Raw genomic sequence first — 8,590 nt, 5'->3', positions numbered from 1 at the left:
AGAGTCAGCCCCCTCATCTAAGTGAGCTAGGCAGCTGCTTGGGCTGGCCTCTGAAACCATTGCTAGAGGGGGCTAGTGAACCACAGGCGGGTAGCCACAAGGGCAATCTTCGCTAAGTCTCCAAATTTATAACCACCCAATGGGCTCACCTTGACCACTGCCTAGACAGAGCTGATTTATCAAGACAGGGGAATTGTAATAGAGAAAGAATAATTCACCCAGAGCCAGCTGGGCAGGAGACCAGAATTTAATTACTACTCAAGTCTCCCCAAAAACTCAGGGATCAGAGTTTTTAAAGGATAATTTGATGGGTAATGATTGGTTGGCTCAGGGATTAAATCATATGGGGTCAAAGCTGTTCCCTTATGCTGAGTCACTTCCTGGGTGGGGGCCACAGAACTGATTGGCAGGTCCAGGTGGGGCCATCTAGTTGGTAGAAATCCAAAAACCTGAAAAGACATCTCAAAAGGCCCATCTTAGGTTGACAACAGTGATGGTACCTTTAAGAGTAATTGGGGAAGTTGCAAATTTTATGACCTCTGGAATAATGGTTGGTAATATCTAGAATTCAGTCCCTCTCGTTCTAACTTGGTGGCTGGTAGCCTTTCATTCATTTTACAAGAACATTTAGTTTTTGGGAAGGGCTATTACATAAACTATAAATGACTTCCCAGGTAGTTCAGCCTACACCCAGGAATGGAGAAGAACAGTTTAGAGTTTAGAAACAAGATGGATTTGGTTAAGTCTGATATTTTTCACTGTCATAATTTTCTTAGTTATAATTTTGCAAAGGCGGTTTCAGGAATGCATTGTTTGCACAGTACTTTCATACTCTTAATTTGTAGTTGCATATGTTTGCCTGTCTTACTTTTTAAGTGGCAGGAGTTTTGAGTCCAGTTTTGAAAGAAACTTGGGTGTCTTTCAAGTTTCTTATAGAACTTAGAAATAATGGATGTTTAATAAATGCTACATGTACAGATAACATTCAGGCTTTCCATGCATCTGTCTTTCATTTTTTGTTGGGATGTTTTTCAACAGTCTGGGGACCTCTTAGCAATGTGGGTGAAAGGCTTTGAAAAATCTCTAAAAGTCCTATATAATGCAAAAGTATTTTAAATTTACAGGAGGTGTTATTACTACTAATACTGTGCAAATTAATGCAGAGTTGTGGAAATAATAACTCCATAAGCAAAAATGCTTTTATTTGTGTTTTGTTCTTTGCATTGTGCAAATACAGCCTATATAAGTAACATTTCTACATTTCTGTATCCTGTGTGCCGTAAGGCATATCTTGAGATATCAAAAGAATAAAGAAACATAACAACATGAAATCACAAATGATCAGAGCTTAAAGATCATTATGTTCAGCCTTGCCATTGTACAGACAAGGAGACTAAGAGACACAAAATAACAAAGGTCACACAGCAAAATAGTAATCTTTTCTCTGTCATTATTCATCCTCTGAAATATTTGGATGTGTTTAGTATTATTGACATTTCCTTGAAAAAAGAACAATTTTTAAAATGAAATTTTTTGTTTCCAGGGTAGAGTAATGCATCACTCCTTAGCCTCACCTAAGGAGGTTGTAGAGATGAGGCCAAGGCAGGAAACCAGAAGAGTCCCTGATTCACCAGTTATTTGTTGACTCCTTACAAACATGTCATTCAAGTGGCTAATCTTACACCAGCACCAGGTAAGTTTCTCTAAATTAAATATTGAGTCACTTCAAATAATTTTTTCTTGAGCATCTAATTCATGCCAATGGTGTGCTAGGTTCTATGAGAGAATTAAATGTGAATTACTCACAGGTGAAAATAAATAACCATCAGGCCAGGTACAGTGGCTCATGCTTGTAACCCCAGCCCTTTGGGAGGCCAAGGTGGGGTGGATTACTGGAGATTAGGCATTTGAGACCAGCTTGGCCAACATGGTGAAACCCTATCTCTACTGAAAATGCAAAAATTAAGTGGGCATGGTGGTGCATGCCTGCAATCCCAGCTACTCAGGAAGCAGAGGCATGAGAATTACTTGCATCTGGAAGGCAGAGGTTGCAGTGAACTAGGCTCTCACCACTGCACTCCATCCTGGTTGACAGAGTGAGACTCCATATATGTGTGTGTGTGTGTGTGTGTGTGTGTGTGTGTGTGTGTGTGTGTGTGTGTAAAATCAGAGAATAGAATGAATATAGCCCAGTGGACAAGACCATGGACTATGGAGCCAGACCACCTGCTTACCAGCTGGATGATTAATTTTAAGCAAGATCCTTAAGCTCTTTGGGAGTCAGGTTCTTCATGTATAAAGTGTGGCTTACTTAATATTAATAGTTTCTGTGAAGTTATGAATTTAACAAATATCAAGCTCTGTGCCAAAGCTAACTAATTTGCTAATCACTGATTTTGCAAAGTGTGTTGTGGAGATGTGGCTGGACAGGTTTGCCATCAGTGGATATACTGCTGTATTAAAAACAAGCTGCCAAGTTCTTTAGCCGGTGGTTGGTTGGTCTGAAATCCTTGCAAGGCGCTGATGCACAAGCTGTTGACACACTCTTTGCCTACTTTAACAACTATCAGAGAAACATGATATGGGATAAGCAGGTACTTTTTAGAAATCGTTCATGGACTTCTGTAGAATGCAAGATAAATAAGTTATAACAGTGGAAAAAAAATATCAGGTGCTTACAGGGTCTGACATATAGTAAGGGCTGTAGTAACAGTTATTTTACATTTATTATCTCACCGGGTCTCACTCTAATCCCATGAAGTAGGAACCATCCACCTTTTATGCAGGAGTAAAATGAAGTTCAGAGGTCAAGAAGCTTGCTCACAGTCACCCTGCAACCAGCAACAGAGCCAAGAGTCAAGCCCAGGTCTGTCCGACAGCCAGGCCTGGTCTCGTAAATACTGTTCCGGGTGCTGTCCTCAGATACAAATCTTGCTCTCAAGGAGGTCGTATTCTAGAAGCCTTATTGCAGGACTGAAAACACTAAGTGCCACTAGAGAAATAGAAATAATGTGGATGGGAATTTCACAACAGGGCCTGTGGGAAATTGTTTCCAGCTTAGAAAATCAGAGGAAGCTTTAAGGAAAAAGTGGAATTTGAGGCTTGAAGGATTTATTTGTGCAGAAGCGGGAGTGAGAAAGGACAAACAAGAAACCAGGGATGAGAGGGGTGAGGTATAGCTGGAAGACAGGAGGTAGTTGGTTCAATCAAAGTGGACCCTGGGGTATGTGCAGGGCAGCAGGGAAGGCTGAGGCCTGAAACCTTCCCTAGGTGAAACTAGATCACAAGGGGCTTCAAGTACCAAGCTAAAGAGTGTCTATCTAAAATTGAAGGTCCTTAAATGGCTTTTCAGAGGACTAAAAACAAAACAAAAACCAAATGTGAAAAGAACTAAAGGAAAAAGTAAGACCTAAGACGCTGAGACATGATCATTTGTCAGTAAGAATTGGCGGAACGTGGGCTTATTGACCTAGTTAGTTCTCTTCTGAAAAAGCCACATAGGTTTACAGAAAAAAAAGGAGTTGATTTTGTAAACCTACTTGTTCATTTGAAGGGTTGAAGCATTCTTTCTAAAATGTGATATAATTTTTATATTTAAGTTAAAATACAATTATAAGTATTTTTCCTTCATTGGCTAAAACAGATCTAGAATTTAAATTTTATTCGTGAATTGTTTCCCTCCCTCTCTCCCCCTCTCCCTTCCTTCCTTCTACTTGCATTTGTGTTTGGTTCGCTCCTCTCTCTTAGACAATAGGTATTTTCTCATTTTTTAAGTTCCAATTTCTCGTCACGTTTTGAATGCTGTTTTATGTTTAAATTTCGTATTTATTGTAATGTGAACCCTCAGCCACTAGGACATCCAATATCCCTAGAATGGCAGAGTTGAAAGGAACAGTACAGATGATCTATTCTAACATTCATCGTACAGCTGAGACAACAAAGGCTCAGAGAAGGAACATGACTTTTTCAAAAACACAAGAGCTAGTTCAAGGCAGAAATGGGACTTGGACTTGTTTTCTGGCTCCTTTCTAGTGCTCATTTCAGTGCATCATCTGAGTATGTGTCGGGGCTCTGGGGACTCTACCTTCTTGAGAATGGTTTAGGGAGTCTCAGTAGACTTCTCATGTACTACTGCAGGACTTAGAATCTATGAAGTATTTAGAGCTGGAGGGAACCTAAAGACCCTCAAATCCAGCATCTTCCTTGCTATAGTCTAAATGGTCCCTCAAAAATTCATGTGTTGAAAAGAATCCCCAGTGCAACAGTGTTGGGAGGTGGGGCCTTTTTGGGAGATGCTTGGGTGAACAGATTAATACCACTATAAAAGGGCTTGATGGAAAAAGTTTGGCTCCTTTTCCTTCTCCTTTCCCTTCTGCTATGTGAGAACACAGTGTCCTCCCATCTGAAAAAAATGCAGCATCAAAGTGCCATCTTGTAAACAGAGAGCAGTCCTCACCACACAGCTGAACCTGCTGGTACCTTGATCTTGGACCTCCCAGCCTCCAGAACCGTCAGAAATAAATTTCCATTCTTTATAAATTACCCAGTCTCAGCGATTCTGTTAAAACAGTACAAATGGGTGAAGAAACTCCTTTTGCAGAGGAAAGGATCAAAGCTGAAAGAAGTAAGGGGGGACCTGCTTAACTCACATGGCTGGAGACGTGCAGAACAAGGTCAGAGATTTCAATCTGCTGACTCCCAGGCCCATGCTTTCATTCTGTATATGCTCATCCTTAGTTTCCAAGTCTCCAGTTCAAAAATTCATCTCTTTATAGTCACATATACTGAAAGGAAGCCTGCTTCACAATGCCTATAGCAGCTTCAAGTTGAATGTGTCCAAACCAGGAGGAAATAATTCCTTTGATTTTCCTCTGGATGTTAGTGCAGGTTGGTGTGCGGTGAAGGTAGGGGTGTGGAAAGCTGGCCAAGTCTGCTTTACGAGTTCTTTATTCTTTCACACCCAGAAAGTACCACAGCCATTGAATTCTTGGTGAAATCAGAACATAAAATAGTGAAAGTGGGGTTGGGAACCTGGTAAAGCAATACTCAACATAGCCAAAACCAAGATTGCATATTTACTTAGTATTTCTGTAGCCATTTAGTTCATCACACTCACAAAGTGAACACACAGCTCAAGGCTCAGTGGCCAGCCTATGTAGTGGGGGTGGGATGTGCCAAGGTGTATATGCATGTGAAAGAACAGTGTAAACTATGAAACATGTACAACAGGAAAAAGCAAAAAGAAATCCATATCTCTCCCTCTGATTATCTTGTTCTCTCTCCTCTGTCATGGATTAGACCCAGAGAAGAATATTAGTCTAAATCTCCAGCAACCGTTCATCGTTTTCAACCTTACCTGCCTGGTGAAATCACTTGGGAGCTTTGAAAATAATATTGATGCCTGAGCTTCACCCCCGGAGATTCTGATTTACCTGATGCAGGATGGGGTTTACAGATCATGATTTTTTTTAAGACTCCCCAGATACCTAATGTGCAACTAGGATGGAGAATGACTCAATTAGACTATCAGGTAGCTTTCCCTGACTGCTGGGATCCATTCCTTGTACTGCTGTGAACAATTTTGTAGCCAGTTAGGGCTAAATACACTTATAATGTGGTCTTACACTGCATTCATTCAATTTAATAGATACTTGGTGAGTGGTTTCTGGTACATGGCTAGGTGAACTGTAGTGGGTACATAGGTAAATGAAAATGTCCACTGCTCTAGAAGAGTTTATACAAGTAACTGTGGCCTAGTAAGAGAGCAATGATCTTTCCCAAGGAAATGCTAAAGGCCTCATGCATTTGAACTTGAAGATTCTAAACATATAGAAACCCTTTTTATATTATGTAAGATTCATTTGTAAAGAGAAACCTGCCTAATTGAAAATTTGCTTTGATAAGTCTACCATGAAAACAAGCCTTGGACTGGTGCCTGGGTTTGAAAAGTGAAAGCTTCTCTGATCAGCACTAAATGCTATGTAGGGAGATGGTCAAAAGGACACTTAGTGACTTTTAGAGAGGGCGTCTCAATCTGTCACCCAGGCTGGAGTATAATGGCATGATCATAGCTCACTGCAGCCTCAAACTCTTGGGCTCAAGTGACCCTCTCACTTCAGCCCCCTGAGTAACTGGGACTACGGCAGGTGACACCACATCCAGCTATTAAAATTTTTTTTGTTTTTTTTGTAGAGACAGGGTCTTGCTGTGTTGCCCAGGCTGTTCTCAAACTTCAGGTCTCAAGCAATCCTCTTGCCTCAGCCTGCCAAAGTGTTGAGATTACAGGCCTGAGCCATCTTGCCCAGCCATAAGGCCATTTTTAAAAAGGACTGTTAAAAATGTCAATTATGGAATGTAAATCTCATTTTCACATTTATTAAGAATTATGCCATAAAATACACATTGCTCCTTATTTAGTAAGAGTAAATTCTGTATGGAAAATTCAAAGAAGTGCTGAATCCCATCTTGAGATGGTCAGAAGAAAACCAGAGGGTGCACATGGGGCAGCTGCCTTATGTGTGGGTTTGCTAGACTTTACCATTAAAATTGCAGGACACCCAGTGAAATTAAATGTAAATGAATACAAATCATTTTTTTAACTATAAATACATTCAATGGAGTATTTGTGCATACTTATATTTTTTTTTCTAGGAATTTTTCATTTTACTTAAGTTTTAAAAATTTTTGTCACAAAGGTTTTTAGTGTTCTCTTTTTATTTTTATTTTTTTAAATTTTACTTTAGGTGCATACTATATCTGGCATTTCTCCCTGCGTTATCCCTCCCCAACTTCCCTACCCCCCACTGTCTCTCCCCTACCCCACCCAACTGCCTCCAGTGTGTGATGCTCCTCTCCCTGAGTCCACCTGTTCTCACTGTTCAACACCCATCTATGGGTGGGTGAGAACATGCGGTGTTTGGCTTTCTGGTCTTGTGTCAGTTTGCTGAGAATGATGGTTTCCAGATTCATCCAAGTCCCTACAAAGGACACAAACTCATCATTTTTTATGGCTACATAGTATCCCATGGTGTATATGTACCACATTTTCTTGTCCAGTCTATCATTGATGGGCATTTGGGTTGGTTCCAGGTCTTTGCTATTGTACACAAGGCTGCAATGAACATACGTGTGCATGTGTCTTTATAGTAGAATGATTTATAGTTCTTTGTGTATATACCCAGTAATGGGATTGCTGAGTCAAATGGAATTTCTATTTCTAGATCCTTGAGAAATCACCACACTGTCTTCTGCAATGGTTGAACTAACTTACACTCCCATCAACTGTGTAAGAGTGTTCCTATTTCTCCACATCCTCTCGAGCATCTCCAGATTTTTTAATGATTGCCATTCTAACTGGCGTGAGATGGTATCTCAATGTGGTTTTGATTTGCATTTCTCTAATGACCAGTGATGATGAGCATTTTTTCATGTTTGTTGGCCTCATATATGTCTTCTTTGGAAAAGTGTCTGTTCATATCCGTTGCCCACTTTTAAATGGGGTTGTTTTTTTCTTGTATGTCTGTTTTAGTTCTTTGTAGATTCTGGATATGAGCCCTTTGTCAGATGGGTAGATTGCAAAAATTTTTCCCATTCTGTTGGTTGCTGGTTCGCTCTAATGATTATTTCTTTTGCTGTGCAGAAGCTCTGGAGTTTAATTAGATCCCATTTGTCTATCTTGGCTTTTGTTGCCATTGCTTTTGGTGTTTTAATCATGAAGTCCTTGCCTATGCCTATGTCCTGGATGGTTTTGCCTATGTTTTCTTCTAGTGGTTTTATGGTGTTAGGTTTTATGTTTAAATTTTTAATGCATCTGGAGTTAATTTTAGTGTAAGGTGACAGGTAGGGGTCCAGTTTCTGCTTTCTGCACATTGCTAGCCAGTTTTCCCAACACCATTTATTAAACAGGGAATCCTTTTCCCATTGCTTGTTTCTTTCAGGTTTGTCAAAGATCAGCTGCTTGCAGATGTGTGGTGTTGCTTCTGGGGCCTCTGTTCTGTTCTATAGGTCTATGTCTCTGATTTGGTACCAGTACCATGCTGTTTTGATTATGTAGCCTTGTAGTATAGTTTGAAGTCTGGCAGTGTGATGCCTCCAGCTTTGTTCTTTTTGCTTAGGATTGTCTTGGCTAGCACATACTTATATTAAACAATTTTTCATTTGGTTTGATGTTTTTTTCTGACAGCCCTATTATGGGTTATGGTTGGATAGGGATTTTATAATCAGAGAGGGAGACAGGAAATGGGCAAAGGTACAGAAGAGGTAGAGTGTAAGGTACATTTAGGGAATAGGGAGAAGTAGGGTGAGAGTGCAGTGTCAAGTGCGTTGGGAGTCGCCTGGGCATTAAAGCAGGAAAATAAAGCTACATCCTATAAGACCGTAATGCCAATATTGCTGACTTGTGCTCTGTCAGCAATGGAGAGCCCTTTTACATGTTAAAGGGAGGGAAATTATATGCTCTATTCATCCATCCATCCATCTATCCATCCACATTAAGGTATCTGTATCAGTATGGCACTCTTTTTTTTTTTTTTTTTTTTTTTTTTTTTTTTTTTTTTTTTTTTTTTTTTTTTTTTTTTTTTTTTTTTTTTTT

The 8,590-nt window shown here is 39.9% G+C and overlaps 1 long non-coding RNA gene across 1 annotated transcript in view; it reads left to right on the top strand.

Annotated features, from left to right (window-relative positions):
* Nucleotides 1-1,546: 1,546 nt before the first annotated feature.
* Nucleotides 1,547-8,590, top strand: part of LOC108311307 — a 39,653-nt gene continuing 32,609 nt past the window's right edge. The window contains exon 1 of the long non-coding RNA XR_001828127.2: nt 1,547-1,693. This is a non-coding gene — a long non-coding RNA (uncharacterized LOC108311307). The remainder of the gene's footprint in view (nt 1,694-8,590) is intronic.

The sequence above is a fragment of the Cebus imitator genome, unplaced genomic scaffold (genome assembly GCF_001604975.1).
Source record: "Cebus imitator isolate Cc_AM_T3 unplaced genomic scaffold, Cebus_imitator-1.0 Scaffold113, whole genome shotgun sequence".
NCBI classification, from domain to species: Eukaryota; Metazoa; Chordata; class Mammalia; order Primates; family Cebidae; genus Cebus; species Cebus imitator.
The sequence above is the reverse complement of the archived record's forward strand: the minus strand, read 5'-3'. Positions and strand labels throughout refer to the sequence as shown.